Source organism: Heptranchias perlo, chromosome 12, assembly GCF_035084215.1.
Source record: "Heptranchias perlo isolate sHepPer1 chromosome 12, sHepPer1.hap1, whole genome shotgun sequence".
Lineage (NCBI taxonomy): Eukaryota > Metazoa > Chordata > Chondrichthyes > Hexanchiformes > Hexanchidae > Heptranchias > Heptranchias perlo.
In genome coordinates, this window is record NC_090336.1 from 923,408 (window position 1) to 941,404 (window position 17,997).

Sequence of the window (17,997 nt, forward strand, 5' to 3'; positions counted from 1 at the left end):
ATCCCAACAGACCTGAGCCCATTCCCTTAAACCCCCAGTGTATAGAATCCCAACAGACCTGAGCCCATTCCCTTAAACCCCCGGTGTATAAAAGCCCAACAGACCCGAGCCCATTCCCTTAAACCCCCAGTGTATAGAATCCCAGCAGACCCGAGCCCATTCCCTTAAACCCCCAGTGTATAGAATCCCAACAGACCCGAGCCCATTCCCTTAAACCCCCAGTGTATAGAATCGCAACAGACCCGAGCCCCTTCCCATTCACTGTATAAAAGCCCAACAGACCCGAGCCCATTCCCTTAAACCCCCAGTGCATAGAATCCCAACAGACCTGAGCCCATTCCCTTAAACCCCCAGTGTATAGAATCCCAACAGACCTGAGCCCATTCCCTTAAACCCCCGGTGTATAAAAGCCCAACAGACCCGAGCCCATTCCCTTAAACCCCCAGTGTATAGAATCCCAACAGACCTGAGCCCATTCCCTTAAACCCCCAGTGTATAGAATCCCAGCAGACCCGAGCCCATTCCCTTAAACCCCCAGTGTATAAAAGCCCAACAGACCCGAGCCCATTCCCTTAAACCCCCAGTGTATAGAATCGCAACAGATCCGAGCCCCTTCCCATTCACTGTATAAAAGCCCAACAGACCCGAGCCCATTCCCTTAAACCCCCAGTGTACAGAATCGCAACAGACCCGAGCCCATTCCCTTAAACCCCCACAGTATAGAATCCCAGCAGACCCGAGCCCATTCCCTTAAACCTCCACAGTATAGAATCCCAACACACCTGAGCCCATTCCCTTAAACCCCCGGTGTATAAAAGCCCAACAGACCCGAGCCCATTCCCTTAAACCCCCAGTGTATAGAATCCCAACAGACCCGAGCCCATTCCCTTAAACCCCCACAGTATAGAATCCCAACAGATCTGAGCCCATTCCCTTAAACCCCCGGTGTATAAAAGCCCAACAGACCCGAGCCCATTCCCTTAAACCCCCAGTGTATAGAATCGCAACAGACCCGAGCCCCTTCCCATTCACTGTATAAAAGCCCAACAGACCCGAGCCCATTCCCTTAAAACCCCAGTGTACAGAATCGCAACAGACCCGAGCCCATTCCCTTAAACCCCCACAGTATAGAATCCCAGCGGACCCGAGCCCATTCCCTTAAACCCCCAGTGTATAGAATCCCAACAGACCCGAGCCCATTCCCTTAAACCCCCAGTGTAAAGAATCCTAACAGACCCGAGCCCATTCCCTTAAACCCCCAATGTATAGAATCCCAACAGACCCGAGCCCATTCCCTTAAACCCCCACAGTATAGAATCCCAACAGACCCGAGCCCATTCCCTTAAACCCCCACAGTATAAAAGCCCAACAGACCCGAGCCCATTCCCTTAAACCCCCAGTGTATAGAATCCCAACAGACCCGAGCCCATTCCCTTAAACCCCCAGTGTATAGAATCCCAACAGACCCGAGCCCATTCCCTTAAACCCCCACAGTATAGAATCCCAACAGACCCGAGCCCATTCCCTTAAACCCCCACAGTATAGAATCCCAACAGATCTGAGCCCATTCCCTTAAACCCCCGGTGTATAAAAGCCCAACAGACCCGAGCCCATTCCCTTAAACCCCCAGTGTATAGAATCCCAACAGACCCGAGCCCATTCCCTTAAACTCCCAGTGTATAGAATCCCAACAGACCCGAGCCCATTCCCTTAAACCCTCAATGTATAGAATCCCAACAGACCCGAGCCCATTCCCTTAAACCCCCACAGTATAGAATCCCAACAGATCTGAGCCCATTCCCTTAAACCCCCGGTGTATAAAAGCCCAACAGACCCGAGCCCATTCCCTTAAACCCCCAGTGTATAGAATCGCAACAGACCCGAGCCCCTTCCCATTCACTGTATAAAAGCCCAACAGACCCGAGCCCATTCCCTTAAAACCCCAGTGTACAGAATCGCAACAGACCCGAGCCCATTCCCTTAAACCCCCACAGTATAGAATCCCAGCAGACCCGAGCCCATTCCCTTAAACCCCCAGTGTATAGAATCCCAACAGACCCGAGCCCATTCCCTTAAACCCCCACAGTATAGAATCCCAACAGACCTGAGCCCATTCCCTTAAACCCCCGGTGTATAAAAGCCCAACAGACCCGAGCCCATTCCCTTAAACCCCCAGTGTATAGAATCCTAACAGACCCGAGCCCATTCCCTTAAACCCCCAGTGTATAGAATCCCAACAGACCCGAGCCCATTCCCTTAAACCCCCACAGTATAGAATCCCAACAGACCCGAGCCCATTCCCTTAAACCCCCACAGTATAAAAGCCCAACAGACCCGAGCCCATTCCCTTAAACCCCCAGTGTATAGAATCCCAACAGACCCGAGCCCATTCCCTTAAACCCCCAGTGTATAGAATCCCAACAGACCCGAGCCCATTCCCTTAAACCCCCACAGTATAGAATCCCAACAGACCCGAGCCCATTCCCTTAAACCCCCACAGTATAGAATCCCAACAGATCTGAGCCCATTCCCTTAAACCCCCGGTGTATAAAAGCCCAACAGACCCGAGCCCATTCCCTTAAACCCCCAGTGTATAGAATCCCAACAGACCCGAGCCCATTCCCTTAAACTCCCAGTGTATAGAATCCCAACAGACCCGAGCCCATTCCCTTAAACCCTCAATGTATAGAATCCCAACAGACCCGAGCCCATTCCCTTAAACCCCCACAGTATAGAATCCCAACAGACCCGAGCCCATTCCCTTAAACCCCCACAGTATAGAATCCCAACAGACCTGAGCCCATTCCCTTAAACCCCCGGTGTATAAAAGCCCAACAGACCCGAGCCCATTCCCTTAAACCCCCAGTGTATAGAATCCCAACAGACCCGAGCCCATTCCCTTAAACCCCCAGTGTATAGAATCCCAACAGACCCGAGCCCATTCCCTTAAACCCCCACATTATAGAATCCCAACAGACCCGAGCCCATTCACTTAAACCCCCAGTGTATAGAATCCCAACAGACCCGAGCCCATTCCCTTAAACCCCCACAGTATAGAATCCCAACAGACCCGAGCCCATTCCCTTAAACCCCCACAGTATAGAATCCCAACAGACCCGAGCCCATTCCCTTAAACCCCCAGTGTATAGAATCCCAATAGACTCGAGCCCATTCCAATTCACTCCCAGTGTATAGAATCCCAACAGACCCGAGCCCCTTCCCATTCACTGTATAAAATCCTAACAGAACCGAGCCCCTTCCCATTCACTGTATAAAATCCCAACAGACCCGAGCCCCTTCCCATTCACTGTATAAAATCCCAACAGACCCGAGCCCATTCCCTTAAACCCCCACAGTATAGAATCCCAACAGACCCGAGCCCATTCCCTTAAACCCCCACAGTATAGAATCCCAACAGACCCGAGCCCATTCCCTTAAACCCCCACTGTAGAGAATCCCAATTGACCCGAGCCCATTCCCATTCACTCCCAGTGTATAGAATCCCAACAGACCCGAGCCCCTTCCCATTCACTGTATACAATCCCAACAGACCCGAGCCCCTTCCCATTCACTGTATACAATCCCAACAGACCTGAGCCCCTTCCCATTCACTGTATAAAATCCCAACAGACCCGAGCCCCTTCCCCTTTCCACTGTCCAGAATCCTAATGGACTCAAATACTTCTTGATTGAATCAGGAATTCTGTACAAGAATAAATGAAGGCAAAATCATTATCTAGAGCTAAAGTGTTCCCATTTATGTTATGAATGCTTGTACTGACTCTGGATCTACACTGTGAAATCTTTTACCAGTTCACTGCCTGCCTCAGCTGTCTGATAATATAGTCTATATTTGTCTCTGGGCTCAAACACCAATGGTTGCTTAGTTGAGCTGGCGGACAGTGATCTGCACATTGGGACGTATCAGTTTATTAAACTTGTGGTCCAAGTAAAACAGGTTGAAGTGGTGAGTGAGGGATGAATCGACAGCGCTCATTATAAAGTTACTCACTGGGTCCCTTTTGGGTTGGTATTTACACCAAGAAAAACATACTCACTTTTTCCAGTCAGCAGTAGGGACACCTCTCATCCCTCACTAGGCAGGCACAATATCACTTATTTAGATTCCGACCTAAACTCGCTCCAGACCAGGGATCCAAGTGGGCGACGGATACATTTCATGTAATAGAGGGTTTATCACAGTGACTCATCTCCACTGGGCATTGTACTGAGAGATTGAGAACCCAGCTCACCTCTGATCAAAGAGACTTGGTCTGTGTCCGACACAGGCCCCAGGAGATGCGAGCCAGCCTTGGAACTCAGCTGCACAAGTGTCATTCCTGATGAGCTGAGGTAATGGAGAATGTGTCTTGCAAGGCACAAAAAACAAATTGGAGGGGGACGTGGCCACTGGGGGAAGTAGCTTTGAAGTGAAGCATTTAGTCCCCTGTGTCCTGCAGCCCAAGCCTCTCACAGGATTAAATCTCCTTTAAAAGTCTCCTCTCCAAAGCCCAGCTGACTGGTATTCATTGAAGGCTGGTGCTAGGACACTGGCAAGGTCAGAGGGGCAGGGTCCACTATGGCCAGCTTTACATTTATTGACTGCTTCTCCTTCCTGAGCTACCTTTCCATTGGTGACAGCTGCCCCTGCTACTGGAACCCAAGCAGCCATTTCAAGCTTGAGCCTGGACGGGAAGTGTTGGTCGGTGAGTGGAGGAGGGGAGTCACTGAGAGGGGAAGGAGAGGAAGGTGAGGGAAGAAAGAGAGAGGCAGGGAAAGATATTTCCACAGACACACTTTCCATCAGGGGACTAAAGGCAGATTCCTTCTGCCCAGGCTCCCTCCTCAGACCCCCACCACCAGGGAACATGAAAGCCAATGTTATCACCCCCACCGTTGCCCCGACCGAAATCATCAAACTCAATGCAGACCAGGGATAATACCCCAGATCTTCAAGGTCTGTGTGGCTCTGTGTACCACACCAGGCAGGCCATTTACTCACCAGGCTTTTTATTAATCTTTACGACCATTCATGTCCCTCAGATTAGAATCATAGAAAGTTACGGCACAGAAGGAGGCCATTCGGCCCATCATGTCCATGCTGGTCGAAAATGAGCTATCCAGCTTAATCCCATTTTCCAGCACTCGGTCCGTAGCCCTGTAGGTTTCGGCACTTCAGGTGCACATCCAGGTACTTTTTAAATGAGTTGAGGGTTTCTGCCTCTCCCACCCTTCCAGGCAGTGAGTTCCAGACCCCCACCACCCTCTGAGCGAAAAAATCTCTCCTCAGCTCCCCTCTAATCCTTCTACCAATTACTTTAAATCTATGCCCCCTGGTCACTGAACCCTCTGCTAAGGAAAATAGGTCCTCCCTATCCACTCTACCTAATCCCCTCATAATTTGATATACCTCAATTAAATCGCCCCTCAGCCTCCTTTGTTCCAAAGAAAACAACCCCAGCCTATCCGATCTTTCCTCATAGCTAAAATTCTCCAGTCCTGGCAACATCCTCGTAAATCTCCTCTGTACCCTCTCTAGTGCAATCACATCTTTCCTGTAATGTGGTGACCAGAAACGTAAGCAGTACTCAAGCTGCGGCCTAATCAATGTTTTATACTGTTCTAGCATAACCTCCCTGCTCTTATATTCTATGCCTCAGCTAATAAAGGAAAGTATCCTGTATGCCTTTTTAACGACCTTATCTACCTGTCCTGCTGCCTTCAGGGATATGTGGACATACACTCCAAGGTCCCTTTTTCCTCTACACCCCTCAGTATCCTCCCATTTATTGTGTACTCCATTGCCTTGTTTGCCCTCCTCAAATGCTTCCGCTCACACTTCTCCGGATTGAATTCCATTTGCCATTTGTCCGCCCACCTGACCAGTCCATTGATATCTTCCTGCAGTCTACAGCTTTCCTCCTCACTATAAGCCACACAGCCAATTTTTGTATCATCTGCAAACTTCTTGGTCATGCCCCCCACATTCAAGTCCAAATCATTAATATATATATATCACAAAAAGCAAGGGACCAAGTACTGAGCCTTGCAGGACCCCACTGGAAACAGCCTTCCAGTCACAAAAACACCCATCGACCATTACCGTTTGCTTCCTGTCACTGGGCCAATTTTGGATCCAACTTGCCACTTTCCCTGGGATCCCATGGGATTTTACTTTTTTGACCAGTCTGCCAGGTGGGACCTTGTCAAAAGCCTTGCTAAAATCCATGTATACCACATCAAACGCGTTACCCTCATCGACCCTCCTTGTTACCTCCTCAAAAAATTCAATCAAGTCAGTCAGGCGTGACCTTCTCTTAACCATGCTGACTGCCCTTGATTAACCTGTGCCTTTCTAAATGACGATTTATGCTGTCCCTCAGAATATTTCACACTCCTCCTCCTTAACTACAATCTCTGCATCATCCCCCTCTTTTGTGAAGCAAAGTATTCATTAAGAACCATACCCGCATTTTGCATCTCCACACATAGGTTACCTTTTTGGTCTCTAGTAAGCCCTACTCTTTCCTTAGTTATCCTCTTGCTCTTTATGTATTTATAAAACATTCTTGGGTTTTCCTTGATTTTACTTGCCAGTATTTTTTCACGCTCTCTCTTTGCTTTCCTAATTTCCCTTTTAATTTCCTACCTGCACTTCCTATACTCCTGTAGGCTTTCTGCAGTATTGAGCTCTTGGTGTCTGATATGAGCTTCCCTTTTTTGCCTTATCTTACCTTGTATGCTCCTTGTCATCCGGGGGCTCTAGATTTGGCAGTCCCACCCTTTTTCTTCGTGGGAACATGTTTACTGTGAACCCCTTGAATGCCTTCCACTGCTCTGACACTGATTTACCTTCAAGTAGCTGTTTCCAGTTTTGCTAAATCACTTCTCAGCTTAGTAAAATTGGCCTTTCCCCAATTGAAAACTTTTACTCCTGTTCTATCTCTGTCCTTTTCCAATGGCTAAAATCTAACTGAATTATAATCATTACCACCAAAATGCTCTCCCACTGATACTCCTTCCACCTGCCCAGCTTCATTCCCTAAAACTAAATCCAGAACTGCCCCCTCCCTTGTTGGGTTTGCTATGTAATGGCTAAAAAAGTTCTCCTGAATGCAATTAAGAATTCTGCACCCTCTATACCCTTCACTCTGTTTGTATCCCAGTTAATATTAGGGTAGTTGAAATCCCCTATTACCGTCCTATTGTTTTTTGCACTTGTCAGAAATTTGCCAACATATTTGCTCTTCCATCTCCCTCTGACTGTTTGGGGGTCTATAGTACACTCCCAGCAGTGTGACTGCCCCTTTTTTGCTCTTTACCTCAACATATATGGCCTCATGTGATGATCCTTTTAACATTTCATCCCTCCTCACAGCCGTAATTGTTTCTTTAACCAATTTTGACAGCCCCTCTCCTTTTTTATCCCCTTCTCTGTCTCGTCTGTAAACCCTGTAACCAGGAACGTTGAGCTACCATTCCTGCCCCTGTTTAAACCATGTTTCTGTAATAGCTAAGATATCGTACTTCCACGTGTCTATCTGTGCCCCAAGCTCATCTGCCTTATTCACTATACTCCTTGCATTGAGGTATATTCTATGAAGCACTGCCAAACTCCTTTGTTGTCTAGTTTCTAACCTTTGTTAGGATTAGAGCGTGTTGGGATTGGGGCCGGGAGAGGGGGGGGGGGGGGGAAAAGAGGTCAAATGATTATTTTGTGTAAAAAGTTTCTCTGAAAAGTATAAAGAGATGAATGGTTTCAGCAGAGGCGGTAACATTTGGTGCGACTTCCGTTCATGTCCTGGGGCCAGGTGAAGGAATGTCTCTCAGGTGTTTCCAGCTCCTTTGTCCCTCCATTGTGGTCAATTTACTAAACACCCGAACCCTCCAAATAAATCTTTGTCTCCACAGCCGCCTTTCACCGCCCCCCCACCCACCGTAACTCCCGCTTGGACGGTCCCCCCTCCCGTCACACCCCTGGTACGGCCTCTCCTTCCCGCCCCCACCCCACCGTAGGCGTCTCCTCTCCCCTTCTGCTTCCCTTATACCCCCTCCGCCATCACTCCCCCGAGTGCGGCTCCCCGACAATCCCCCCAGTTAGGCCCCCCCCTCCCCCATCACTCCCGCCCCCCCTTCCCCCGGCACTCCCCATTGTAAGGCCCCCCCTCCCCCGGCACTCCCCCAAAAACAGCCCCCTCCTTCCCCATCACTCCCCCTTGTAGAGCCCCCATACCACGTTACAGTCTCCCCGCCATCAATCCCCCTTGTACAGCACCCCCCCCCCCGCCCCCGCTCTGCCGTCATTCCCCCTTGTACGGCTCTCCTCCCCCCGTCACTCCCCCTTGTACGGCCCCCCCTCCCCCGTCACTCAAGTCCAATTGCCGGATCTGATGCTCCCCCGGTCGGTCATCCATCACCAGATTCAGTCTGACCACAGTGACCTTCTGACCCTCCTCCCTCAACCCCAACAACAAACGTCAGGAGCTCATGGACTTCTTTGTCTCGACGATCAAGGCTCTGCCCACAGCTGCTTCCTCTCCCCACTCTGCCTCAGATCCCACCCACCCCAACCCCGGTCTGTCGACCACTCGTGTCCAGACCTCATCCCTTTGCTGTTTCTCCCACCTCTCCCCTCACCCTCTTCAAACTCAGTTCTTCCACGAGACCCGCCTCCTGCTTCCCTGATCCTCACTCCACTCAACTCCTCCTCGACGCCACTCACTCATCTCTCAGTCACTCCCCCTCATCGCCACTCAACTCCCAGTCGCACCCCCTCAACTCCCAGTCGCACCCCCTCAACTCCCAGTCGCACCCCCTCAACTCCATTCAACTCCCCCTCAACTCCTTCAGTCCTCCTCAACTTCACTCAACTTCCAGTCACCCCCCACAAATCCCGATCCCTTCACTCCCACTCCCTCCACTCCCACTCCGTCAGCTTCAAACGAGGCTGTTTGAGTGAGTTACTAGAGGGCGCCTGTCAGGTGACGACACATTTACCGTCTGATGTTTCCCCTTCCGCCTCCCCGGGGTGGGATGGAAGATTCCGGAATTAGTTAACATTGTCAACAGGTGTCGTGCGAACCTCCAACCAGCACGGAAACAGTTCCAGGTACCCCTGGGGCCACACGCGACCAGCCAATCACAGAGTGCTCTGCTGTGTGTGGAACCACAGCGTATTTAGCCGACAGCATCTCTCCCGAGAGGATACCGATTCCCCATTCACGGACCCCCATGGACAAGGTTCACAGAACGCACTGTGCCTCGGGTGGTGTGGGGGGGTGTAGAGTGGGTGGGGGGGGTGGGGTAGGATTGGGGGGGGGGGGTAGAGTGGGGGTGGGGTAGTATGGGGGGGGGTGGGTGTTGCCAACTCGGGTTGACTGCACCCCTGGAGGTTTCATCACCTGACTACCAGCTTCGAAGCGCCCCCTCCCGCCGTTGGTTGCCTGACATGTCCTGCCTTCCCCTGGGAAGTGAACAGACATTTCTTTACCGAATTGGATGATTCTTGACTCTCGGAGAAACAGTCTGATTTCCCATCTCTGATATTTTTATAACTAAAACAGAAGTGTTCAAAGGAAATGAAAAAACAGGTTTTTTTTATTTGTGCCCCGACGATGTTTCTTCTGGTTTGCTCATCGCAGCCTCTCGAAGATTCATCTTTAATTTCTGGAGACAGCAGGACAATCCTGGGTGGTTGGTGACCCCCTGGCCGGGGGGTAAGGGGGGTGTCACACAGAGACCCGAGCACAACCAGAAATATGGCAGGGAGACGGAAACAGACTGAAGAGACGGGGCAGAGAGAGAGAGAGAAACAGACTGAAGAGACGGAGCAGAGAGAGAGAGACAGAAACAGACTGAAGAGACGGGGCAGAGAGAGAGACAGAAACAGACTGAAGGGACGGGGCAGAGAGAGAGAGAGAAACAGATTGAAGGGACGGAGCAGAGAGAGAGAGACAGAAACAGACTGAAGAGACGGGGCAGTGAGAGAGAGACAGAAACAGACTGAAGAGACGGGGCAGAGAGAGAGAAACAGACTGAAGAGACGGGGCAGTGAGAGAGAGAGAAACAGACTGAAGAGACGGGGCAGTGAGAGAGAGAGAAACAGACTGAAGAGACAGAGCAGAGAGGGAGAGAGAGAAACAGAATGAAGAGACGGGGCAGTGAGAGAGAGACAGAAACAGACTGAAGAGACGGGGCAGAGAGAGAGAAACAGACTGAAGAGACGGGGCAGTGAGAGAGACAGAAACAGACTGAAGAGACGGGGCAGTGAGAGAGAGAGAAACAGACTGAAGAGACGGGGCAGAGAGAGAGACAGAAACAGACTGAAGAGACGGGGCAGAGAGAGAGAAACAGACTGAAGAGACGGGGCAGTGAGAGAGAGAGAAACAGACTGAAGAGACGGGGCAGTGAGAGAGACAGAAACAGACTGAAGAGGCAGAGCAGAGAGAGAGAGAGAGAAACAGACTGAAGAGACGGGGCAGTGAGAGAGAGAGAAACAGACTGAAGAGACGGGGCAGTGAGAGAGAGACAGAAAGAGACTGAAGAGACGGGGCAGAGAGAGAGAAACAGACTGAAGAGACGGGGCAGTGAGAGAGAGAGAAACAGACTGAAGAGACGGGGCAGTGAGAGAGAGAGAAACAGACTGAAGAGACGGGGCAGTGAGAGAGAGAGAAACAGACTGAAGAGACGGGGCAGTGAGAGAGACAGAAACAGACTGAAGAGACGGGGCAGAGAGAGAGAAACAGTCTGAAGAGACGGGGCAGAGAGAGAGAGACAGAAACAGACTGAAGAGACGGGGCAGTGAGAGAGAGAGAAACAGTCTGAAGAGACGGGGCAGTGAGAGAGAGAGAAACAGTCTGAAGAGACAGAGCAGTGAGAGAGAGACAGAAACAGACTGAAGAGACGGGGCAGAGAGAGAGAAACAGACTGAAGAGACGGGGCAGTGAGAGAGAGACAGAAACAGACTGAAGAGACGGGGCAGTGAGAGAGAGAGAAACAGACTGAAGAGACGGGGCAGAGAGAGAGAGAGAGAAACAGACTGAAGAGACGGGGCAGTGAGAGAGAGAGAAACAGACTGAAGAGACGGAGCAGAGAGAGAGAGACAGAAACAGACTGAAGAGACGGGGCAGAGAGAGAGAGAGAAACAGACTGAAGAGACGGAGCAGAGAGAGAGAGACAGAAACAGACTGAAGAGACGGTGCAGAGAGAGAGACAGAAACAGACTGAAGAGACGGGGCAGACAGAGAGACAGAAACAGACTGAAGAGACGGAGCAGAGAGAGAGAGACAGAAACAGACTGAAGAGACGGGGCAGTGAGAGAGAGACAGAAACAGACTGAAGAGACGGGGCAGAGAGAGAGAGACAGAAACAGACTGAAGGGACGGGGCAGAGAGAGAGAGAGAAACAGACTGAAGGGACGGAGCAGAGAGAGAGAGAGAGACAGAAACAGACTGAAGAGACGGGGCAGTGAGAGAGAGCCAGAAACAGACTGAAGGGACGGGGCTGAGAGAGAGAGACAGAAACAGACTGAAGGGACGGGGCAGAGAGAGAGAGAGAAACAGACTGAAGGGACGGAGCAGAGAGAGAGAGACAGAAACAGACTGAAGAGACGGGGCAGTGAGAGAGAGACAGAAACAGACTGAAGAGACGGGGCAGAGAGAGAGAAACAGACTGAAGAGACGGAGCAGTGAGAGAGAGAGAAACAGACTGAAGAGACGGGGCAGTGAGAGAGAGAGAAACAGACTGAAGAGACGGGGCAGTGAGAGAGAGAGAAACAGCCTGAAGAGACGGGGCAGTGAGAGAGAGAGAAACAGACTGAAGAGACAGAGCAGAGAGAGGGAGAAACAGACTGAAGAGACAGAGCAGTGAGAGAGACAGAAACAGACTGAAGACACGGGGCAGAGAGAGAGAAACAGACTGAAGAGACGGAGCAGTGAGAGAGACAGAAACAGACTGAAGAGACGGGGCAGAGAGAGAGAGAGAAACAGACTGAAGAGACGGAGCAGTGAGAGAGACAGAAACAGACTGAAGAGACGGGGCAGTGAGAGAGACAGAAACAGACTGAAGAGACGGGGCAGTGAGAGAGACAGAAACAGACTGAAGAGACGGGGCAGAGAGAGAGAGAGAAACAGACTGAAGAGACGAGGCAGAGAGAGAGAGGAACAGAGTGAAGAGACGGAGCAGTGAGAGAGACAGAAACGGACTGAAGAGACGGGGCAGTGAGAGAGAGAGAAACAGTCTGAAGAGACGGAGCAGAGAGAGAGAGACAGAAACAGACTGAAGAGACGGGGCAGAGAGAGAGACAGAAACAGACTGAAGGGACGGGGCAGAGAGAGAGAGAGAAACAGATTGAAGGGACGGAGCAGAGAGAGAGAGACAGAAACAGACTGAAGAGACGGGGCAGTGAGAGAGAGACAGAAACAGACTGAAGAGACGGGGCAGAGAGAGAGAAACAGACTGAAGAGACGGGGCAGTGAGAGAGAGAGAAACAGACTGAAGAGACGGGGCAGTGAGAGAGAGAGAAACAGACTGAAGAGACAGAGCAGAGAGGGAGAGAGAGAAACAGAATGAAGAGACGGGGCAGTGAGAGAGAGACAGAAACAGACTGAAGAGACGGGGCAGAGAGAGAGAAACAGACTGAAGAGACGGGGCAGTGAGAGAGACAGAAACAGACTGAAGAGACGGGGCAGTGAGAGAGAGAGAAACAGACTGAAGAGACGGGGCAGAGAGAGAGACAGAAACAGACTGAAGAGACGGGGCAGAGAGAGAGAAACAGACTGAAGAGACGGGGCAGTGAGAGAGAGAGAAACAGACTGAAGAGACGGGGCAGTGAGAGAGACAGAAACAGACTGAAGAGGCAGAGCAGAGAGAGAGAGAGAGAAACAGACTGAAGAGACGGGGCAGTGAGAGAGAGAGAAACAGACTGAAGAGACGGGGCAGTGAGAGAGAGACAGAAAGAGACTGAAGAGACGGGGCAGAGAGAGAGAAACAGACTGAAGAGACGGGGCAGTGAGAGAGAGAGAAACAGACTGAAGAGACGGGGCAGTGAGAGAGAGAGAAACAGACTGAAGAGACGGGGCAGTGAGAGAGAGAGAAACAGACTGAAGAGACGGGGCAGTGAGAGAGACAGAAACAGACTGAAGAGACGGGGCAGAGAGAGAGAAACAGTCTGAAGAGACGGGGCAGAGAGAGAGAGACAGAAACAGACTGAAGAGACGGGGCAGTGAGAGAGAGAGAAACAGTCTGAAGAGACGGGGCAGTGAGAGAGAGAGAAACAGTCTGAAGAGACAGAGCAGTGAGAGAGAGACAGAAACAGACTGAAGAGACGGGGCAGAGAGAGAGAAACAGACTGAAGAGACGGGGCAGTGAGAGAGAGACAGAAACAGACTGAAGAGACGGGGCAGTGAGAGAGAGAGAAACAGACTGAAGAGACGGGGCAGAGAGAGAGAGAGAGAAACAGACTGAAGAGACGGGGCAGTGAGAGAGAGAGAAACAGACTGAAGAGACGGAGCAGAGAGAGAGAGACAGAAACAGACTGAAGAGACGGGGCAGAGAGAGAGAGAGAAACAGACTGAAGAGACGGAGCAGAGAGAGAGAGACAGAAACAGACTGAAGAGACGGTGCAGAGAGAGAGACAGAAACAGACTGAAGAGACGGGGCAGACAGAGAGACAGAAACAGACTGAAGAGACGGAGCAGAGAGAGAGAGACAGAAACAGACTGAAGAGACGGGGCAGTGAGAGAGAGACAGAAACAGACTGAAGAGACGGGGCAGAGAGAGAGAGACAGAAACAGACTGAAGGGACGGGGCAGAGAGAGAGAGAGAAACAGACTGAAGGGACGGAGCAGAGAGAGAGAGAGAGACAGAAACAGACTGAAGAGACGGGGCAGTGAGAGAGAGCCAGAAACAGACTGAAGGGACGGGGCTGAGAGAGAGAGACAGAAACAGACTGAAGGGACGGGGCAGAGAGAGAGAGAGAAACAGACTGAAGGGACGGAGCAGAGAGAGAGAGACAGAAACAGACTGAAGAGACGGGGCAGTGAGAGAGAGACAGAAACAGACTGAAGAGACGGGGCAGAGAGAGAGAAACAGACTGAAGAGACGGAGCAGTGAGAGAGAGAGAAACAGACTGAAGAGACGGGGCAGTGAGAGAGAGAGAAACAGACTGAAGAGACGGGGCAGTGAGAGAGAGAGAAACAGCCTGAAGAGACGGGGCAGTGAGAGAGAGAGAAACAGACTGAAGAGACAGAGCAGAGAGAGGGAGAAACAGACTGAAGAGACAGAGCAGTGAGAGAGACAGAAACAGACTGAAGACACGGGGCAGAGAGAGAGAAACAGACTGAAGAGACGGAGCAGTGAGAGAGACAGAAACAGACTGAAGAGACGGGGCAGAGAGAGAGAGAGAAACAGACTGAAGAGACGGAGCAGTGAGAGAGACAGAAACAGACTGAAGAGACGGGGCAGTGAGAGAGACAGAAACAGACTGAAGAGACGGGGCAGTGAGAGAGACAGAAACAGACTGAAGAGACGGGGCAGAGAGAGAGAGAGAAACAGACTGAAGAGACGAGGCAGAGAGAGAGAGGAACAGAGTGAAGAGACGGAGCAGTGAGAGAGACAGAAACGGACTGAAGAGACGGGGCAGTGAGAGAGAGAGAAACAGTCTGAAGAGACGGGGCAGAGGGAGTGAGACAGACTGAAGAGACGGAGCAGAGAGAGAGACAGAAACAGACTGAAGAGACGGGGCAGTGAGAGAGACAGAAACAGACTGAAGAGACGGGGCAGTGAGAGAGAGAGAAACAGACTGAAGGGACGGGGCAGTGAGAGAGAGAGAAACAGACTGAAGGGACGGGGCAGAGAGAGAGAGACAGACTGAAGAGACGGAGCAGTGAGAGAGACAGAAACAGACTGAAGACACGGGGCAGAGAGAAAGAGAGAAACAGACTGAAGAGACGGGGCAGTGAGAGAGACAGAAACAGACTGAAGAGACGGGGCAGTGAGAGAGACAGAAACAGACTGAAGAGACGGGGCAGTGAGAGAGACAGAAACAGACTGAAGAGACGGGGCAGTGAGAGAGACAGAAACAGACTGAAGAGACGGGGCAGAGAGAGAGAGAGAAACAGACTGAAGAGACGGGGCAGTGAGAGAGACAGAAACAGACTGAAGAGACGGGGCAGTGAGAGAGACAGAAACAGACTGAAGAGACGGGGCAGTGAGAGAGAGAGAAACAGACTGAAGAGACGGGGCAGTGAGAGAGAGAGAAACAGACTGAAGAGACGGGGCAGTGAGAGAGAGAGAAACAGACCGAAGAGACGGGGCAGTGAGAGAGACAGAAACAGACTGAAGAGACAGAGCAGAGAGAGAGAGAAACAGACTGAAGAGACGGGGCAGAGAGAGAGAAACAGACTGAAGAGACGGGACAGAGAGAGAGAAACAGACTGAAGAGACTGGGCAGTGAGAGAGAGAGAAACAGACTGAAGAGACGGGGCAGAGAGAGAGAAACAGACTGAAGAGACGGGGCAGAGAGAGACAGACAGAAACAGACTGAAGAGACGGGGCAGTGAGAGAGACAGAAACAGACTGAAGACAGGGGGCAGAGAGAAAGAGAGAAACAGACTGAAGAGACGGGGCAGTGAGAGAGAGAGAAACAGACTGAAGGGACGGGGCAGTGAGAGAGACAGAAACAGACTGAAGAGACGGGGCAGTGAGAGAGAGAGAAACAGACTGAAGAGACGGGGCAGTGAGAGAGAGAGAAACAGACTGAAGAGACGGGGCAGAGAGAGAGAGAGAAACAGACTGAAGAGACGGGGCAGAGAGAGAGAGACAGACTGAAGAGACAGAGCAGTGAGAGAGACAGAAACAGTCTGAAGAGACGGGGCAGTGAGAGAGAGAGAAACAGACTGAAGAGACGGGGCAGTGAGAGAGAGAGAAACAGACTGAAGAGACGGGGCAGTGAGAGAGAGAGAAACAGACTGAAGAGACGGGGCAGTGAGAGAGAGAAACAGACTGAAGAGACGGGGCAGTGAGAGAGAGAAAAACAGACTGAACAGACGGGGCAGTGAGAGAGACAGAAACAGACTGAACAGACGGGGCAGTGAGAGAGAGAGAAACAGACTGAAGAGACGGGGCAGTGAGAGAGAGAGAAACAGACTGAAGAGACGGGGCAGTGAGAGAGAGAAACAGACTGAAGAGACGGGGCAGTGAGAGAGAGAGAAACAGACTGAAGAGACGGGGCAGTGAGAGAGAGAGAAACAGACTGAAGAGACGGGGCAGTGAGAGAGAGAGAAACAGACTGAAGAGACGGGGCAGTGAGAGAGAGAGAGAAACAGACTGAAGAGACGGGGCAGTGAGAGAGAGAGAAACAGACTGAAGAGATGGAGCAGTGAGAGAGAGAAACAGACTGAAGAGACGGGGCAGTGAGAGAGAGAGAGAAACAGACTGAAGAGACGGGGCAGTGAGAGAGAGAGAAACAGACTGAAGAGACGGGGCAGTGAGAGAGAGAGAAACAGACTGAAGGGACAGAGCAGTGAGAGAGAGAGAAACAGACTGAAGAGACGGGGCAGAGAGAGAGAGAGAAACAGACTGAAGAGACTGGGCAGTGAGAGAGAGAGAAACAGACTGAAGAGACGGGGCAGAGAGAGAGAAACAGACTGAAGAGACGGGGCAGAGAGAGACAGACAGAAACAGACTGAAGAGACGGGGCAGTGAGAGAGACAGAAACAGACTGAAGACAGGGGGCAGAGAGAAAGAGAGAAACAGACTGAAGAGACGGGGCAGTGAGAGAGAGAGAAACAGACTGAAGGGACGGGGCAGTGAGAGAGACAGAAACAGACTGAAGAGACGGGGCAGTGAGAGAGAGAGAAACAGACTGAAGAGACGGGGCAGTGAGAGAGAGAGAAACAGACTGAAGAGACGGGGCAGAGAGAGAGAGAGAAACAGACTGAAGAGACGGGGCAGAGAGAGAGAGACAGACTGAAGAGACAGAGCAGTGAGAGAGACAGAAACAGTCTGAAGAGACGGGGCAGTGAGAGAGAGAGAAACAGACTGAAGAGACGGGGCAGTGAGAGAGAGAGAAACAGACTGAAGAGACGGGGCAGTGAGAGAGAGAGAAACAGACTGAAGAGACGGGGCAGTGAGAGAGAGAAACAGACTGAAGAGACGGGGCAGTGAGAGAGAGAAAAACAGACTGAACAGACGGGGCAGTGAGAGAGACAGAAACAGACTGAACAGACGGGGCAGTGAGAGAGAGAGAAACAGACTGAAGAGACGGGGCAGTGAGAGAGAGAGAAACAGACTGAAGAGACGGGGCAGTGAGAGAGAGAAACAGACTGAAGAGACGGGGCAGTGAGAGAGAGAGAAACAGACTGAAGAGACGGGGCAGTGAGAGAGAGAGAAACAGACTGAAGAGACGGGGCAGTGAGAGAGAGAGAGAAACAGACTGAAGAGACGGGGCAGTGAGAGAGAGAGAGAAACAGACTGAAGAGATGGAGCAGTGAGAGAGAGAAACAGACTGAAGAGACGGGGCAGTGAGAGAGAGAGAGAAACAGACTGAAGAGACGGGGCAGTGAGAGAGAGAGAAACAGACTGAAGAGACGGGGCAGTGAGAGAGAGAGAAACAGACTGAAGGGACAGAGCAGTGAGAGAGAGAGAAACAGACTGAAGAGACGGGGCAGAGAGAGAGAGAGAAACAGACTGAAGAGACGGGGCAGTGAGAGAGAGACAGAAACAGACTGAAGAGACGGGGCAGTGAGAGAGAGAGAAACAGACTGAAGAGACAGAGCAGTGAGAGAGAGAGAAACAGACTGAAGAGACGGGGCAGAGAGAGAGAGAGACGGACTGAAGAGACGGAGCAGTGAGAGAGACAGAAACAGACTGAAGAGACAGAGCAGAGAGAGAGAGAGAGAAACAGACTGAAGAGACGGGGCAGTGAGAGAGGGAGAAACAGACTGAAGAGACAGAGCAGTGAGAGAGAGAGAAACAGACTGAAGAGACGGAGCAGTG